This window comes from Mauremys reevesii, linkage group 5 (genome assembly GCF_016161935.1).
Source record: "Mauremys reevesii isolate NIE-2019 linkage group 5, ASM1616193v1, whole genome shotgun sequence".
NCBI classification, from domain to species: domain Eukaryota; kingdom Metazoa; phylum Chordata; order Testudines; family Geoemydidae; genus Mauremys; species Mauremys reevesii.
This window is the reverse complement of record NC_052627.1, coordinates 5,281,384-5,301,283: the sequence shown is the minus strand read 5'-3', so window position 1 is coordinate 5,301,283 and position 19,900 is coordinate 5,281,384. Positions and strand designations below refer to the sequence as shown.

General features: G+C 45.7%; 1 long non-coding RNA gene across 1 annotated transcript in view; it reads left to right on the top strand.

The window, feature by feature from the left end:
- LOC120405567 overlaps positions 1-19,900 on the top strand; it is a 31,348-nt gene that overhangs the window by 719 nt on the left and 10,729 nt on the right. Inside the window, exon 2 of the long non-coding RNA XR_005598678.1 lies at positions 13,072-13,161. This is a non-coding gene — a long non-coding RNA (uncharacterized LOC120405567). The remainder of the gene's footprint in view (positions 1-13,071; positions 13,162-19,900) is intronic.

The following is a 19,900-nucleotide window of genomic DNA, read 5'->3' as shown; positions in this document are numbered from 1 at the left end:
ACCCTATCTACAGTATTTCTGCACAGAAGCAAGCAAGGTATATGTTAAATGGGGGAACGAACAAATACTTGAGAAAAACCATAGCTTTATTAGTAAGGCTAAGAATTAGTTACAGGTATTTTTGGTAAAAGTCATGGACAGGTCAGGGACAATAAATAAAAAAATCACAGGTGGTGACTTGTCCATGACTTACCAAAAATACCCCTGACTAAATCTCTACTTTTGGGGCCCTGCTGCTCTGGGAGGAGCCTGCTCCAGTGCTGGGAGTTGACTTCCCCACAGCCGCTACTCCCAGGGACCGCTCTCCAGACAGCCTCTGGGTGATCCTGGGGCTGCTCCTCCTCGGGCGGTCCCCAGGGCACCCCCAGGACTGCTGCTCAGGCACTCCTCAGAGTCAGCCACACTGACTGCTGTTATGGTAGTCCCTGGAGCCAGCTGCCCGGGGTTACCCAAGCAGCAGGCAGTGCGGCTGGCCCCGGGGTGGCCCCCAGGACTGCTGCTTGGGCAGTCCCTGGGACCAGTTGTACCTGCCCCTGCTCGCGCAGTCCCTGGGGCCAACTGCCTGTGGCCAGCCAGCTGGCCATTGGGCGCCCAAGCAGCTGGCCCTGGGATCAGCAGATCGGGTGGCCCTGACATCAGCGGCACTAGCCACTACAGCAGTTACGAAGATACATGGAAAGTCACAGAATCCGTGACTATTGCAACCTCAGTGAAATAATCGCAGCCTTATTTATGATGAGCTCATAAAAGCCTAGGAGGTGAGACCCCTTCAGCTTCTTTACTAGTAATTTAAGTATAATTTAAGCAACGATCCTTTGTATTATGCAAGGTAGTTCAATAGTGCATTCCCATTAATGTGCTATACATTCAAAAGAAAAGCCTAGCAGAAGACAAAAGGTAAAAAGCTTTCTTTCAGAGCTGGGAGTTACATGATAAGCTTTTCAGTATATGCTGCTAATCTGGATGGCTTTCAGTCCCAGTTGGGCTATAGAGAAGTGAAATTCTTCTCCAAAGCACCCCAAAAAAGCTAATTTTGAATAGCGGCTATGTGTGTGGTTTTTTCCTCTCGTGTGATGTTCATTAAAATTTAAAAATGAAGCTCTTAAAGCTGAGAGGACATGAGTACTTTTATTCAAAATGAGTTCCATGAGGACAGGAAACATCAAGCACAGTAACACAGAAAACCAAATTGTGCTTTCGGGTGTGGGCTACACTTCTAACTTATACCAGCATAGCTCTGTTGGCTAGTAGTGTGAAAAACCACTCCCCTAATCACATAGCCATGTCAAAAACTCACCCAGTGCAGATGCAGCTCTACTGCTGGAAGAGTGCTTCTGTCAGCATAGCTAATGTCATTCCAGCACCAGCAGAAACGCTTTCTTTCAGTGTAGCGTAGACATAGCCATAGTCCCCCTGGAGTAAGTGTGATGCACAGGAGTCAATGAAGTTACTCTGGACTTACTTTGGTTTAGATAAGAAGAGAGTTTGGTTCAGATATTGTTAACATGGCCATAGTGTGGTACTGATGGCTCTCCCCGAGGCAGGATAGGTTGATAATTAAGTGAAAAGCCATGTGTCATCTCTGTCCCCAAGATGGAGCAATATACAAGATGTCTGACCCTCTTAATTAATCTTGTTCCTCATTGGTCCTCTGGTCAGGTGTCCACAGGTACTGCTTGTTAACCCTTTACAGGTAGACAAAAACCTTAACTAACTGTTTATGACACCATGTCACCTGACCCTAGTGACAGTAATGTTCAACATGCAATACAAAGTATCTGTCTTGTAAGCAATTAACAATCAGTTACTTACAGGGAAATGTTAGTGGAGAAAGTACAAGAATCACAGTAATGGGCTCAGGCAAAACATCAGTGTCTCCAACAGGAGACGTTCCTGCATCAGGATTTCACAAGGTGCTCACTTCCCTTTTCCTTAGACTATTGTTATCCAGCTATAGCTCGGTGGAGTTACTCAGAACTTACAACACTGTAGGTGAATGGAGAATGAAGCCTAAAGACTCCAGCATTTGACCCTGTAGTTGTAGCTTAGGTTTAATGGATGGGGAAAGGATACACCTGATTGTCTTTTGCATCACTTCAACCTGTATGTGAAATCCTGGCCCTGCTGAGTCAATGGAGAGATTCCTATTGATTTCAGTGGCCTCTGGATCAAGGCCTATGGCACAGTCTTATGGTGGCTGGAATGGAGCAGCCTCTGGTGTGCTGAGCAGGCTGACCCGAAGCAAGTGGGGAGCATGGGCCTTGAAACCACACCTTCCTGCTGCTCCAGAAAAGGAGTCACATGTGCCTGCTGCTGACTGCCAGGTGAGGGAGGAGCAGGGCCCTTGTGGTGAGGTTGTTTGCTAGCTGTTATGTGCTGTGTCAAAAGGAAGCAAGGTCTGATTAGGGCAGTAGGCTGGGTGTTGAGAGACCCAGGTTCAATCTCTAGCTTTGCCACAGACTTTCCTATGTGACCTTGGTCAAGTCACTTGTGTCTCAGCTCCATGGCTGTGCAAAGGGGTTAATAGTGCTGCCCGACCTCACAGGGGTGTGGGGAGGATAAATACATTAAAGACTGTGAGATACTCCATTACTACAGTAACAGAGCCCTGATAGTGCTAGATGGGGAATAGCATGTGAGGAAGAGACAGTTTCCCTTCTAATGTACTTGCAGAGGTCGGAGCAGGCATTTTCCCAACATCTAACAACATATGAGTGCAGATTAGTTTAGAAACTAGGTAGGAAATAGTAGCAGTAGAACAGCAAATGCCTTTAATCTTACAGCCCTGCATCTAAACTCACTGAGCAATGCCAATGTGACTTTCTGTGAGTCAGCAGACGTGAAATGTAAAGGAACCGGGAATACTGCAGAAAATGTATGACATTAAGAGCATCAAATAACTGGTGGGAGGGAGAAGTGCTGATTAAATATGCACTTGAAAAGCAGTTATTTAACTACCCAGTTATACTGTAGAACGGTTCTCAGCAATAAGATGCTGGCACAAGATCTGCAAAACATACTAGCTCTGGGTTTCTGAATTCTACTGACTGAATAGTGTGCTGTCCCACAGAAACTAGTGCCAAAGGTAACATTTATTTGCGACTGGTTATTTTTTTGCAGTGAGGTCTATGATGGGTCAAAATCCCTAAGCTCTGTTCTCTGCCACTAAATGGAGCAAACCAGTTCCTCCCTGGGTGAGATTCACAAGGCAGCCCTAAGTGCCTAACGTGGAAGCTAGGCCCCTAAGTCCAACATTTAGGCATCGCTGGTGTTCACCACGCTCCCCCCCTCCCCCTAGCTTAGCAACTATGTGCCTTTCAGGGACTTTAATCATGGAAACTTAAAATTTGGTGACTGGGCGTGCACACAGCTGCCTCGGTCCTGACACCACCCGGGAGATGAGCTCCTAAATCATGGCAGGATTCTCAGATGAGACATTCCCACACCTAGCTAGCCTTTGGGGCCTAAGCTGATCAATGTGCTAAGAGAACATCTAATCCCATGCAGAATGGCCAGAGGAGGTGGTGGTGATGGTTCCCTTCCCCGGCTAATAAACCTTAGCCCTGTGGTTAGGGGCCCTCACCCAAGATATGGGATACCCAGGTTAAATTCCCCCCTCTGGCTGCCTTGGAGAAGAGACTGAATTTGGGTCTCCCCTCTCCTAAGGAGTGCCCTGGGTGAGGGGGTACCCTGAGGCAGGGCTGTTTCAACTTCCCCTGTTGAAGCCATTCCACTGCATATAAATAAGTAATATCCACAGGCAGAGGAGGACTGATCCCTGAGTCTCCTGCCTCCTGGGTGATTGCGCTACCCACCAGCACATAGAGCCGGTCTCGCTCTCTCTCTCTGATCTAATTCATATTTAAGGAGTTGTACAAAGTGGAACGGCTTCGACAGGAGAGATGGAAAGAGCTCTGCCATAGCCTGGGGGTTAGGGCACCCTCCTAGGAGAGAGAGGCCTGCGCGTGAAATATTTTAACATGGGGAAACCGGTGCGCAGGTAGTAACCCCACAAAACTTGACAGGAGGAAAACCCTGACCAGTGGCAAGGAGATCCAAGACAACCAGGGGCCTCCTTCCTGCTGCCGCCCTCATCTGCCTTCACAGCCGCAGAGTACTAGAAAGTCCTGTATATGTGCCTGATCCACCATTGGGGTCTTCTTGTGGAGAGACAACTCCCACATTCAATCTCGTCTGCACATCAGGCAAAGAGGGGATTTGAACCTGGGTCTCCTCCATCCTGAATGAGTGCTCTAATCAGCGGGCTAAAAGTTATTGGGGTGGGGAGACAGCAGCACCTCAATTGCTCTGGCTTAGGTGCCTAACTTCAGGAAAGGAGTCATGGCTGGGGATACCAAGCAGAGAGAAACGCCTGTCTCTCTTCTTCCGGGGTGGGACACCAGGTCTACCGCTCTCATTGGCACTTCCTATTGGCTAGGTTAAGTGGCTCCCTGCTCAGATTGCAGGTTTTTGTGAATCCTACTTTTAGGCACCTATCTCTCCCCATGCATTGTATAGGGAGTCTGAACGGCTAACTCCAGATCATGAATCCCACTTGGTGGCAGGGCACTTTGACCCAGGATTGTGGGTCACCTTATTACACCCTGCCTCCAGTGGTGGCTGGGTGTCAGCTCTCTGATGCTGCCAGCCCTTCTGCCACTCAAACTCTTTCCTCTGCCTTGCAGGTTAACAACAGGTGCACTTTGAATCATTCCATCGTGATTGCCAGCCCCTGAACTGGCTAGTCTCAGAATCCAGCTTCTCTTCCCCCAGAAGTGTAGTGTGCCTCAGTTTACCAGTTTTACCTTAAACTGCACAGCACTTGTGACCACTTATAGTAAAACAAAGGTAGATTTAGTTAACAGAGAATAAAGATTGAGCCAGAAACAAGAGAGTGATGAAAACAAACGGTAACAACCAAAACCAAAATCATAAAACATGAACCTGGGTCTACACTTTATTAATAGTTACTATTAATAGTTTTCTATCTAAGAAAATAGGTTTCCTGCCCAAAGTTGTCAGTTGCTGAGCTAGCTAGTTCACAAGAACCAGGATCCAGGAAAATGTTTGCAACAGGTTTCCTCACTGAAAGGATAAAGAGTGCTTCTCCCTAGTCTGTTATATTGAAACGACATTTTGTTTCTATTCACAGATAGGGCAAACCCCCATCTTAAATTTCTTCTTTGCTGTTAAGTGGTTTTGATTGTTTGTCATTGCCTCTGATGGTTTCCCATTCAAAGTCTTAGTACTGTGCAAGGCTAAACAATTGAGGCCTGCATTGCAAACAGGTTGGCATGACAAGTCCCCCTCTTACCCAAACAGGCCATTACTCAGATATACTATCTCCTGGTGACCAGTTTCTACTCCAGGTCCATAGAGCATACTTTCAGTATAAATACACTATTCCTTAAATATTACCTGTACATGCATCTCACAAAGTTCATGAATCTTGACAAGTTATGAGCTGCTTGTATACCATGCATGTTACCTTTTATAGATAAATACCCTGCTAGACATGTTTGGTATAGTGAGTTCCTAAGGTCTAAATAAGAAATGTTTGCAAAGAACAGGGGATCTTTTGCCAAGGCTGTGTCACAGGCATATAAAAGTTAAGGACTACAGTGCTCAACATTGCAACTACTAAGTCCTCCCCTTGTGAATTCCATCCTTTGTACTTTAATTTACATACCTGTAAAATGGACATGATAGCTCCTTCAGTGGTAGTGCTGCAAGCCTGAATTAATCGATGGACAATTGGAAAAATTTACCAAGGCTCATGGTGGATTCTCCATCATTAGCAATTTTTCAATCAAGATTGGATGTTTTTTCTAAAATATCTACTCTAGGAATTTTGATGGGGGAAGTTGTCTGTCCTGTGTTATACAGGAGGTCAGACTACCTGATCGTAACAGTCCCTTCTGGCCTTGGAGTCTGTGAATGATGGTCAGGTTCTTTGAGACACTCAGCTGAGTGGCACTACAGGCTTATTAGTTATAAATATTCTTAAAATAGTGGCCTCCCCATCTAATGTGTTCTTCTGTTCTTTATGAAAATCCCAGGGCTGAACTCCTGGCCTCACTGAAGTTACTGGGAGTTTTGCCATTGACTTCCCTGGGGTCAGAATTTCACCTTAGGTGTCTCTGCATTACCATTCTTGACTGTTCATTCTGCGAATGCCTTCCTGGAATGCCAAAAGCAGTATTCTGCTTCTCAGAAATATGGAGACAGAAAGAATGGCTGACACTGTAACCCCTGTCATTTAGATTAACTGATAACCCTCAAATGGGATACATTATCTGTGTGTGGGGGAGGGGGGAAATGTCTTTCTCTCCTGGCATTCCTGAGGTAGCACTGGATGTAGGTGGGCTGGAAGAGGGGTAGGTAGCGAAGGCTCAGACTGTAATCCGTAACTGTCTCTGTTTCCAGTATTCTTCCTCTTGCAAAGTCTTGATCTAATTAAACTGTCATCACACTGTTACCGTAATGGTTTGAGAGCATTTGATAGAGCTTGACTGAAGTGGAAAAGAGGGAAATGAGGGATTCATTATGTCGATGACACAATGCATCACAAACCTGGGTGCTGATATCTAATCCTTCAGTTAAGTTAAAAAAATATTTCTAACTAGAGGAGGAAGGGAATGTTTTCAATGATCTGTCTTCTAGCCTGTCTAACGTGCGATCCAGGATTTAAAAATCTTTTGGACTCAACAAGCCAGGGCCCTGTTATCCCCATCTAGAGAGGCACTTGTGTGTGTTTGCTTCTGCTCTGTTGGGGATGGGTCCTATGTGGGGCCCACTGGCTGAGCAGCCGGCTCAGCTCCCAGAATCCATGCAGAGCTCTATGCCTCTGCATCTGTTCCACACCCCACTGCTCATGCTAGCTCCCTGGCAGTGCTACTGAGCGATGGATGAAAAGTGCTATACGGGAGCTATATAGTATTATTATCCCACTGGATCCCTGCTTCCAGGATAATACTTTCCCTGGACTCTAGCACCAGCACAGAGGGATGGTGCAGAAGAGTGGATGTTGCTTCTGGCTGCAAATCAGGATGACAAGGGGAGGGGGACCGTGCTCATCTTTTAAGCCCTGTTTTCGTGTCTTGCTGTTCATATCCCCTACCCACTCAGGGAAGGCAGTGCTGTAGAACGGGCACATCTGTGCACGGAATTCAGTGGAACGATCTGGCCCAGTGCTAGCACCCAAGGACATGAATACAGAAATCTGTTTACAGACTGTATTTCTCTTTCTCCATTTATGTTACTCTTTTTGCCAAATACCCCACCACAAATTGAAGTTGAATTACATCATTTGCCATTTACTTTTCCAGAGCCTTCATTCTTCTATTTCTTTCTGCTTTGCTTTGTGGCTTTAAAATTTCATTTAGTTTTCAATGCTGAAAGCATAGGCTTCCTGAACTGATTATCATTATGTAATGCCTCCGCAAAGTCTTTTACTACCATGTGTATTCTCTGACTCTCTTTGAGATGTCTGTGCTCTGCAGTGATTTAGTACTGGTCTGAAGCCACTGTGGGAGCACAGCGGGAGGCTGGGGCTTGGGTTTGGATGGCTTTTTGCTGCAGTTAGGATTTCCAAATTGTGTCAATAACAGGTGTCTGTTGCCACAAGCATGAGAACGTGTTCTTCTAGCACTTAGGGTCTGCTCCAATGCCCATTGAAATCATCAGGAGCCTGTCCGTTTACTTCAGTGGGCATTGGATAGGCCCTTTAATTGTTTCACTTTGCTGTATGTACAGCACTGCAGAACTCACACAGCTACAATCCCACCTCCAGATACTTCGATTTCACACTGATACAGGCAGATAATAGAATGGCTGTGACACGATGGGCAGGAAATATTTTTAAGTGTAAGAAAGTGCCCACACCACTGTTACTTTAAAACAGTAGGGACCCAATTCTGCAAAGACTTACACACCTGCTTAACTTTACACATTGTGAGTAGCCTCATCAGCTTCAGCAACTTTGCATAATCCTGGTGTAAGTCATTGCAGGACCGGTACCTTAGATTGTGCTATACAAGAGAACTAACATAAATTCTTCTGGTTGGCTAAGTCACCTGCGGTGTTACACTGCAACCAGCCAGGATAAATATTAATAAGAACACCATTTCTGATGGTTCTTGGGGTACCCAGGACTGTGAGGCACCTTGTTACCCTCTGCCTCTAGCATGAGGGAGTCTTGCTGGTGCTTAGGTGTGTACCCAAGCCCTCTCTTGGCTATGCCAGCCCTTACTTTGCCTGCAGGTTAAAAATAGGTGCTCACTACACCCTGAAACCCTCTGAAGCATTCCCCCCTCTGATATCAGCCCCTGACACTGGCTTCTCTCAGAACTATCAGGTTTGCTGTTCCCAAAGGAACAGAACACACCAGCTTGTAAGAGTCAACGCAGGATCCGCACCATGCTGAACATCACAGCACTTCAATATATTTATTGTGAAAACAAGAATAAATTTGATAGCCAAGATTCAAGTGATAGTGAGTAAGAACATTTTAGAAACGAATGGTTACATGCAAAACAAAAATGTAACACGCTTGCTGGAGATTAAACTTAACCGCCAACCTCCTGTCTGAAGAAGCTTCTCGCCCAAAGTCCTCTACAACATTTTCAACCACAGCTGGTTGAGGTCCTGTTTTCATGAACGTACATGCGCTGTCCATTAACGTCTTAGGTGCAGGATACGAGGCTGTCTTCTTTGCCTCATAGCAATACCTCCACAGGACATTGTCTTTATTTAGAGACAGGATAACTCCCAGGGCTTGTTTTTTCCTGTGGATTCAATTCCTGTTGATTTTACACCTTTGTTACCATTTGACTTTGTATATAAATGGGTGTAGCTGGGCGGTCACCTGCTCCAGCCCTGGAAGGGTTAAAGCCAGCCCTGGGAGGGGGCTGAGGCTGGGAAGGAAAGCCTGGGCTGATTGGGGAAGGCAGTAACAGCTGGGGCCACACCCCAATCAGGCCCAGCTGGTCCCTATAAGAGGCTGCTAATAGTGGGAGAAGGGCCTGGCTGCAGGGAGCTGAGCAGGGTACTGGGAGTGGAGCAGGGCTGGGGGAAGGCTAGAGGAGCTGGGGAGCTCCAGTCTGGAAAACCCCCAGGCTGTGGGCCTAGCTGAGGGCCTAAGACAAGTACTGGGGTTGAGCAATAGGTAGAGGCAGCAGGTCTAGACCCAACCTTGCCTATGATGAGTGGCTGACACTGCAGTCTGCCCAGGATGCAGGGGTGGGTTGGTGAGTGGCAGTAGCCTACGACTGAGGTGAGGTGGGAGTAGTGGCTGGGGATTCCCCTGAGTGGGGAGACCTGGAGAAATAGTGGGGGTACTGCCAGGGGGCAGCACCCACTGAAAGGGTCACCTGGGGTCCGGGAGGGACACAGGGGCCAGTGGTAGCGTGGCACTAGCCGACAGGGGGCGCGCCAGAGGCTGGAAGCTAATTCCCCAAGATGACCAGCAGGGGGTGCTGCTGGGTGAGTCTGCACCCGGTTACAATGGGCATACATTCTGTTAGCTTACAATGCTTAATTTATGTCCTGACAGAAACCCATTTCTTATCTCCCGTCTGTAGGAAATCCTCTTTTTCACCTTTGGTGGTGAATTTGGTTGATTCAGATTTAAAAAAACCAAACCATATTTTCAGTGTGTATGTGTTACTCCTTACTTCTTGTCTGTACATATATTTTACAATGATATTAATGCTCAGCGTGAAACTGGTTTACATTTGAGACTTCACGTAGTATTCTTTGAGCTAGAATGTACACACCAGGCTCATGAGATTTCTGTAACCCCTCTGTTGGCATCATGAGATTCTTAGGTTGCACCTTTACTGCACCCTATAGCTGTAGACCTCAAAGTGTTTTACACCGGCAGGGAAACACTATCCCTGTTTTACAGATGGGGGAGAGTGAGGTGCACAGAAGGCTAAGTGACCTGCTCAGGATCACGAGTGGATACTAAGCCATGGCAGAACTGTCCTCTGAAATAAATACATTTTAAAAGCTTTAACAGGAAAGCGGATTGTGTCTCCACCTTTCTCGACCCCCGCCCCCCCCCCAAAAAAAAATCATGAGGGTAGAGCTCTGAAATATAGACATTTTATAAAGGGTTTTATTTTCAAAACACTTTTTTTTAATGGTTAGGTGATCCATCCAATATATAACAAAGGGTGTGTGTGTGTGTGTGTATAGATATATATGAAGGGCTGTCAATCACAGTTAACTCACATGACTAACAAATTAATTGCGATTAAAAAATTAATCGCTATTAATCAAAGTTTTAATTGCACTGTTAATAGAATACAAATGGAAATTTATTAAATATTTTGGATGTGTTTCTACATTTTCATAGATATTTTATTCTGTGTTGTGACTGAAATCAAAGTACATTATTTTTATTACAAATATTTGCACTGTAAAAAATGATAAGCAAAAGAAACAGTATTTTTCAATTCACCTCATACAAGTACTGTAGTGCAATCTCTTCATTGTGAAAGTGCAACTTAGAAATGTACATTTGTTTTTGTTACATAACTGCACTCTAAAAAAACCAAAACAATGTAAAACTCTAGAGCCTACAAGTCTACTCAGTCCTACTTCTTGTTCAGCCAATCGCTAAAGACAAACAAGCTTGTTTACATTTACAAGCGATAATGCTGCTGTCTTCTTATTTACGTCACCAGAAAGTGAGACCAGGCATTTGCATGACACTTCCATAGCTGGCATTGCAAGGCATTTACATGTCAGGTATGCTAAACTTTCATATGCCCCTTCATGCTTCGGCCACCATTCCAGAGGACATGCTTTCATGCTGATGATGCTCATTTAAAAAAATAAGGTGTTAATTAAATTTATCACTGAACTCCTTAGGAGGAGAATTGTATGTCCCCTGCTCTATTTTACCCTTATTCTGCCATGTATTTCATGTTATAGCAGTCTCAGATGATGACCCAGCACATGTTGTTCATTTTAAGAACACTTTCACTGCAGATTCCATAAAACGCAAAGAAGGTACCAATGTGAGATTTCTAAAGATAGCTACAGCACTCAACCCAAGATTTAAGAATCTGAGAAGTGCCATCCAAAATCTGAGAGGGATGAGGTGTGGAGCATGCTTTCAGAAGTCTTAAAAGAGCAACACTATGATGCGGAAACTACAGAACCTGAACCACTTAAAAAAAATAATCAACCTTCTGCTGGTGAAATCTGACTCAGATAGTGAAAATGAACATGTCGGTCCACGCTGCTTTGGATTGTTATTGAGCAGAACCTGTCATTAGCATGGACACGTGTCCCCTGGAATGTTGGTTGAAGCATGAAGAGACATACAAATCTTTAGCACATCTGGCTCATAAATATCTTGCAATGCCAGCTACAACAGTGCCATGAGAGTGTTTGTTCTCACTTTCAGGTGAAATTGTCTGAGCAATAGGCTGAACAAGAAGTAGGACTGAATGGACTTACAGGCTGTAAAATTTTACAAAAATGATTAGGGGTATGGAACAGCTTCCGTATGGAGAGAGATTAATAAGACTGGGACTTTTTAGCTTGGAAAAGAGTTGACAAAGGGGGGATATGATCAGTGATGAACTGCCAAAAAATTAACAACCGGTTCCCTCCTCCTCACCCCACGAAGGGGTCGTGCCTGCCCTGGGACTCCTGCCCCATCCAACCCCCCACATGTTTTGACGCCCCACCCCCCCGGATCCCTACCCCATCCATTCCCTCCTCTCATTCCTGATGGCCCCCTGGGACCCCTGCCCTATCCAACCACCCCTTCGCTCTGTCCCCGACTACCCCTGGAAGTGGAACCCCTGCCCCTGACTGGCCCCCACCACCCCATCCAACCTCTGATCCTTCCTGACTGCCCCCCGGGACCCTTGCCCTCATTCAATCCCCCTGTTCCCTGCCCTCTGACTGCCCTGACCCCTATCCACCCTTCCCCCCCAAACTCTCCTGCCCTCTTCCAACACCCCCTCCCTGCTCCCTTACCATGCTGGAGGCTGAGCCGGGGGCGCTGGACCATGCTGGGGCTGACCCAAAGCCGCTTGGCAGGGACCAGGCCTGGGGGGAGCCGCTTGGCCGGAGCCAGGCTTGGCAAGCTAAGATGGGGCGGGGGAGCGAGGAGGGCTCCAGGGAGGTGCGGTGCGGCCCAGCCCAGCCCTGCGACAGCCTAGCGCAGTCCTGGTTGAGCAGCCCAGGCTCTGGCTGAGTGGCTCTGGCCCCGGCCCGAGGCTGGAGTCGCTCGGCCAGAATCTGGGCCAGGCCAGGCCAGGCCCGGGGCGCTCGGATGGAGTAGGACTGGGCCGGGGCCGCTCGGGGCCAGAACCGCTGGGCCGGGGCCGCTCGGGGATGGAGCTGCTTGCGGCCGGAGACGGAGGCGCTGGGCTGGGCCTGGGCACGGAGCTGCTCGGCCGGAGCCGGGGCGCTTGGCCACTCGCGGGCCGAAGCTGGGGCGCTCAGCCGGAGCAGGACTGGGCTAGGCCGCACCACCCCTCCCTGGTCCCCTCCTGGCTTCCCCGCCCCAGCTTACCTTGCCAAGCTGCTTCTTGCTTCTGAGGTTAAGATGACACAACAAACTAACCCAGCTTCACTCATGTAAATCATAGAACCCCTTTGATGTGTGTATATGAAGCCTTTTAAATTATAGTTGTGCAGTTCTCAAAGAGTATGGCTACTGGAAAGGACTTTTATTCCAGTGAGTGTTTTGTGCTGAAAAAAGCTGTATATAAAAAGAGAAATATCAGTGTGCAGAGCTAGTCAGAAAACTTCTAATTAAACCGTCTGTGTGAGGAAAATGGGGTTTAATTGAAATTGATTTTTTGTGTGGAAATATCAATTTCAAATTTTTTTCAAGCTTTAATTTTTTTTTGTTTAGAAAAAACATTGGTTAAAAACTTCCTCCAATTGTTAACATTGAAATGGTAGGTTTACTCCTCTTGGTTACTGTTTTCCAATTTTAATAGTTTGTACAGGGCTAATAAATTGTGTACCATTAATATAAAGGTGACTGAATTATTATTGATGATTTGAAAATAAAAAACATGGATTTTTTTCTCCTAGACTCATTGGACCTGATTCTCCACTCTCCTCCACTGCCTTGCATCTTCTGTAGTCATTTAGGCCAAGAATTTTTCAAAACGAGAGCCTAAGGTTAGTCCACATTTAGCTCCTTCTGTGGCGTGAATTCTAAACATGCAGAGCACTCAGCAGCTCCTATTGAAGTTAACGGAGTTACTCTGCAATTACACAGGTTATACCTAAGACCAGAATTTCTCCTCTTGAGGTCTGATCCAAAGCTTATTGAAGAAAATGGGAATCTTCCCATCTCTAGCTGCATATTACAGCTGTGGAAATTTTTTTTTATCAAACCCATTTGTCATTGAAAAATTGATGTGATGTGAATTAAAGTTTTCCTGGGAAATGTTCATTGTGGTTGAAATTAGTTTTCCAACAACCACCTCCAAAACAACAACAATAACAACAAATATTTCTTTATTTCATTGTAAAACTGAAATTCCATGAAAATGAAAATTTGATTTGCTCAAAAATGGCCAGATAGCATTTTTTTTCAACCTACTGTTACATACTCTTCGGCAAGAGATGCATCTTTGTTTGGATAACTCTCTGAAAATTCCAAAACTCCTGTTAAAGTTCAATAGTTTCCTAATTGTAGTAGTTCTAAAGATTTTGGCATTAGTGTAACTGGAACCATTCACTGGACTTGTGTTTGGGTGGCCAGGCTGTTTTACAGGAAAGTATGATGCTATCTTTGTTTATCCTATTTAGTAAATGCATGAACTAACATGCTGAATATATATTTAATGGCTTTTATCTTTTTCCCGAACTAATTACAGCATAGCTCCTAGACTGGCTTTCACAGCCATGACTAAGCTCTTGCAAGGCAAGTGTATACGAATTTTAATCAGAAAATGATGTTACCTGGGAACACGGACAATGCTTCATCTACTTTTCTGTTCCACTTTGACCTTTTGCTTTCTGATCTAGGATGAAACTAGTATAAACTAGCAGGTGCTCACACCACCTTGACAAAGAAAGAATTCAGCCCGTTAGTAGGAACAGCATTCGGTTACCACCATTACTGGTGCCTCTGATCAGTAAGTTTCTTGGCCAATACACAAAGCCAAATATAATAAGGTTCAAAATCCTGCTTAGAACCAAAATCAACCTCATCTACCTCCTTTTGAAACCAAGAGAGCCAATGGCTCGATGTCTAGTTGGCAGCCGGTATCAAGTGTAGTGCCCAAAGGGTCGCTCCTGGGACCAGTTTTGTTCAGCATCTTTATTAATGATCTGGATGATGGGATGGATTGCACCCTCAGCAAGGTCTCAGATGACACTAAGCTGAAGGGAGAGGTAGATACGCTGGAGGGTAGAGATAGGGTCCAGAGTGACCTAGACAAATTAGAGGATTGGAACAAAAGAAATCTGATGAGGTTCAACAAGGACAAGTGCAGAGTCCTGCACTTAGGAAGAAAGAATCCCGTGCACTTCTACAGGCTGGGGACCAACTGGCTAAGCAGCAGTTCTGCAGAAAAGGACCTGGGGATTACAGTGGATGAGAAGCTGGATATGAGTCAGCAATGTGCCCTCATTGCCAAGAAGGCAAACTGCATATTGGGCTGTATTAGTAGGAGCATTGCCAGCAGATCGAGGGAAGTGATTATTTCCCTCTATTCAACACTGGTGAGACCACACCTGGAGTATTGCATCCAGTTTTGGTCCACCCCACTACAGAAGGGATGTGGACAATTTGGAGAGAATCCAGCAGAGAGCAATGAAAATGATTAGGGAGCTGGGGCACATGACTTATGAGGAGAGGCTGAAGGAACTGGGATTGTTTAGTCTGCAGAAGAGAAGACTGAAGGGGGATTTGATAGCAGCCTTCAACTACCTGAAAGGGGGTTCCAAAGAGGATGGAGCTTGGCTGTTCTCAGTGGTGGTTGATGACAGAACATAAGAACATAAGAAAGGCCGTACCGGGTCAGACCAAAGGTCCATCTAGCCCAGTATCTGTCTACCGACAGTGGCCAATGCCAGGTGCCCCTGAGGGAGTGAACCTAACAGGCAATGATCAAGTGATCTCTCTCCTGCCGTCCATCTCCATCCTCTGACGAACAGAGGCTAGGGACACCATTCTTACCCATCCTGGCTAATAGCCATTTATGGACTTAGCCACCATGAATTTATCCAGTCCCCTTTTAAACATTGTTATAGTCCTAGCCTTCACAACCTCCTCAGGTAAGGAGTTCCACAAGTTGACTGTGCGCTGCGTGAAGAAGAACTTCCTTTTATTTGTTTTAAACCTGCTGCCTATTAATTTCATTTGGTGACCCCTAAGAAGAAGCAGCACTGGTCTCAAATTGCAGTGGGGGAGGATCTAGGTTGGCTATTAAGAAACAGTATTTCACTAGGAGGGTATTAAAGACTGGAATGGGTTACCTAGGGAGGTGGTGGAATCTCCTTCCTTAGAGGTTTTTAAGGTCAGGCTTGACAAAGCCCTGGCTGGGATGATTTAGTTGGTGTTGGTCCTGCTTTGAGCAGGGGATTGGACTAGTGGATCTCTTGAGGTCTCTTCCAACCCTAATCTTCTATGATTCTATGAAATAATATGTCCTCATTCAAAATGAAAATGGGGAAATCATTTATTTAAACAAAGCAGAGATTTGTCAAAGGGGTTTTAAAATAAATAACATGCAAATATTAGCAAAAAAGATGACTTTCAAGAATTCAGTGTTGGACTACTGTGATGTACAGTGGCTGCAGCTCTGGCTGTCCAGATATATTAGCAGTATCTGAAGTGTACATGGTCAGGAAAGGAATATTTCATCTCTGCTTGTTCAACCTGTCTAAGTCACTGATGCATTAACCTTCTAGAGAGGAGTGATTTTTTTAATAAATGTTTGGACTGGTGGGGTCCTCTCTCTAAGTGCTTCAGAGAAAACACATGGTTCACCTGTAGGGAATGATTGGGAAAGTGCTCTACATACAACCTCTACTGGTAAAGACATTTGAACAACTGAAAATAGCCACGCTCTTGGGTCAAAACCTGCCCTTCTTAACACCAAGGAAACACCACCACCTTCCACAGCACTGTTGTAAAGCTCTAACTGAAGTCATGGTTTGGTCCACTGTGTATTGCTTTCTTCATTTTTGAAGGGTCTTAAGCAAAGTTTTCTAGACACTTTCATTTATACTGGGTGGATAGAAGGGAAAATCTTTAGCTTCAGGCAAACCTAGTAATCAGCATATGAAGCTTTGTTCTGAGTTTCCATTATCCAAAATGTGTTCAGGAAGCTCAAGGATTTAAGTTACTGTATCTTATTGGGTAGTTTCACTGTTCTGTATCAAGGAAGTGGGAAGAATGTAATATTAGGTAAAGTGCACTGATATTCTTGTTGGTGAAAATGTTTTCAGATTGGTGAATTGCATGGGAGGCTGTGTGCTGAGGAGAATAATGGAGTTTATGAACCAAAATGTTTTCTGAGTGAAAATCTGGAAGAGGGATGGGACAGGGAAGAAGGAAAGGAATACATTTTCTGTTAGTACTCTCTCCTCTGCTGCATTAAGAAAGAAGGAATTGTGCAAACTTGCTTTTAGAAACCTCATAACCAGTACTGTAAAATTGGGGATGATAGCAATTCAAAAATAGTATTTCTTTTAAACAGAAGAGTAAGGTGGTAGGTAGTCACTTTTAATGCTTTGTAAGGGCATTTTGGTTGGATAATGATACTACTTAGCACTTACATAGCACATTAAGTCATTCAAAGGGATCTGACAAACACGATCTAATCTGCATAGCATCCCTGTGAGGCAGGCAGCTGCTAACAACCTCATGTTGCAGATGGGACAACTAAGGCAGAGAGCTGAAAGGCAGGGTAGTACCTACAGCTCAATGCTTTGTGGAGGAGTGGGTCACTAGAGTGAGGGTGTACCCTGGAGCAGAACCACCACTACTCTTTGAAAGGGTGGAGTTCCACTGGCTGTTTCATTTCTGCTTCATCTTGCTCTAGTGTGGTGCGTGGAACCCCTGTTCGGGGAGGCTAGCTCACCTGCCCCACCTCTTCTGCCTGAGGCCCCGCCCCCACTCTGCCCCTTCTAGCCCCCAGTTCTCACCAGCCGGCCCACCAGTGAAGCCCCGAACCCTGGCCGGTGCCTGGCGCAGCTCTGAGCCCCAGCCCAGCTGCGAGGTGCCTGGAGCAGCCCTGAGCCTCAGGCCGGCCGGAGGAGCTCTGAGCTCCATCATGGCTCTGCTCCAGGGTTGCGGCAGGGAGCGTTAGCAGAGGTTTGGGGAAGCCTAGCCCCAGCTTGTCCCCTAGGTGAAGGATACATGGGTGTATCTCTGCACCCCCAGATATAGTTCCCACCATCCATTGTCCTCACTGGTAAATAGGGTTACCTCTTCTGTAGACACGGAATAGCCTGAGTACAGCACACTGTATTTTTCCCTCACTATTTTTGGAAGGGCTATAGGAATCTAACGTTGTACATCCAGTAGCGGATCTCCTTTAATATTATAGTGTAGAAAGTTGTATTCTATTACCAGTATTCATGGCTCTTTAAAATTACATACCCAAGGGCTAACGTTAAAGTAACACCAAGGATATTAACTCAGAGTCAAGCCAACTGGGCTCACCCTCACTTCCCTTCTTTCTAGAACATTGTAACACACAGACTGGAGACTCGCCTGTGCCTTACAACGGCAGGTTTAACTAAGGACAGAGTGAAAACCTTGACTCTAAATTTCCATTTGGGAGTTTAATTCATGCCTCAAGCGCTGCTGCTTTAGCCTTGTATTTAGACGCTGACTCTTACACATAAAATGATAATACAAACCAGATTGTAGCAGCTTATCATGAGCATGCAAGATGGTGCCAGTGAAGCTCATACCAACTAGTTCTTCAACGGAGACGGTGACCAGTTCATATTGACGGCAGCAGCTTCTCTTAAAGTATCTGTAGAGCCATCTTGTGCTCAGAGAGGATCATGCAGGTGCTCAGCACTCTCATGTTAGCTCTGCACAGGAAAAGCCAAAATATGGAATTAGGAGAGGTACAGCCAGGGGGTATCCACACGTTGCACGGCTGGGCTCCAAGGGACGAGAATGGCTAGCATTGCTAGTGTAGCCGCTTTTGAGGCCGTTGCCCTGACTCCTTGTGCACTAGACCTTTTTGCGGCAGGCTGGAGAACAGCTCGGAGGAGAGAGCAGCCAATCTCTGTAGAACAAGGGAAGAGGGAGTCATTGAGGGCTCTCCTGCTAGCATTCTTGAGCACATTATGGTCTCCGTGGACACTATGCCCAGTCTAGCCCTGCTACTGCATCACTTCTCCTTCTGGCTCCACTTGTATAGTGCCACATGTTTATTACTATTTATTTACTATTAGCAGCAGCTCTATAAACGGTCCAGTTGTCTGTACCAAAATAACAATGAAACTTTCCCAAAACAAAATGAAATAATTAAAATAAAAGGAATAAACTGAAGAGGGAATTATTGCATGAGAACAGAGTTGATGTGAATGGCAACAATAGTAATACATGGGTCGGGGGGGGAACCTTTAAAGAGCAGCGTTAAGGTTTGTTTGAAGGAGGGGAGACTTGGACTCAGACAGCTGTCACGGGGGAGAAAGTTACATACTCAGAGACCCGCCAGCACCAAGGCAGGATCACCTATAAATTTATGATTCGACTGTAGGGTCTCTCCAGGCCATGGAGCACAGCTGTAATGCTCCAGCTGACCAGATCCACCGCAGGCATAAGCTGCCCCGTGCTGCATAGGCATGTAGCACCAGGCCATCCTACAAATGGCCATATGGGAAAGGAGCTGTTCACGAAGGACTTGGCTGAGATTTGTGTCCTCAAGGAAAGTTCGCAACCTCTTAGGCCTCCAGAGATGAAAACAAAATCCAGGATGAGTCACCAAGAACCCAAGAGCAGGAGCTAGAGGCTCTGTGAGGGTCCCATTAAGACATTCTGCTTGTCAATGGAGCAGTCACAACTGCCATCAGTCCTTCAAATACCTTCCTTAACATCACTTGCTCCGAGGAGAGATCATCCTGCTGTGTTCGCTATGGATTCATTAAAATGGTTGCTATGAAGTGGCAGGCTTATTTTAAAAGGGCAGCTTTTCAAAGGCAAATTTGGGCTCACAGTTAGAGCTGGGCATCTAGCCCCACTGTGTGCCTTGGAAATTCTCCCCCAAAGCGCTTAGTGGTATAGGCCCTGGATCCATTAAAGACCTCCCCTGTGAACCTCATCCTGTTGTGCATATTCACCACCCTTCTCCCATTCAGATGAGCTGCTCCAATAGCTTAATTTTTTTTTTTAAAAATTCCTTTTAATCACTGTGAAGGTTGTGGCACCCTGTGATTATAATTGTCACAAATTGGACATGGATGTCATAAATATTCTAGGAAATGGGTATATATCTCACAAACAAGATGAAACAATCATTCATAAGCATGTAAATGCTGTCTCCAAATTGCTCTCTTTCCAGATGACTCAACGAAGCTCTCTGTCCTATATACAACACTGGCTAGAGAACGTTTTTCATACCGCAGGCAGTGACTGAGAGCACAGATATTGGTAGTACATTTAAAGTGATAGTATGACCGCATTGAGAGTACTATTGTACGTTTTGCTTCCCTAACCTAAATGTAGGGCAGGTGACCTGTCTCCCCAGCCCAGGAAAGATTAATACCACACCTGAAGGCTTTTTTAGCCCTTCCTTCAGAGCATGTTTTTTCCTTTAAACACAATAAAACTGTCCTATGCAATTCCACATTCATATTCTGCTCGCTTTTCTGCAGGGGCCCAGAGGTCTTTCCCATTCTTCTTCTCTTCCCCCTGTGCCAGGAGCTCCTACCACAGGAT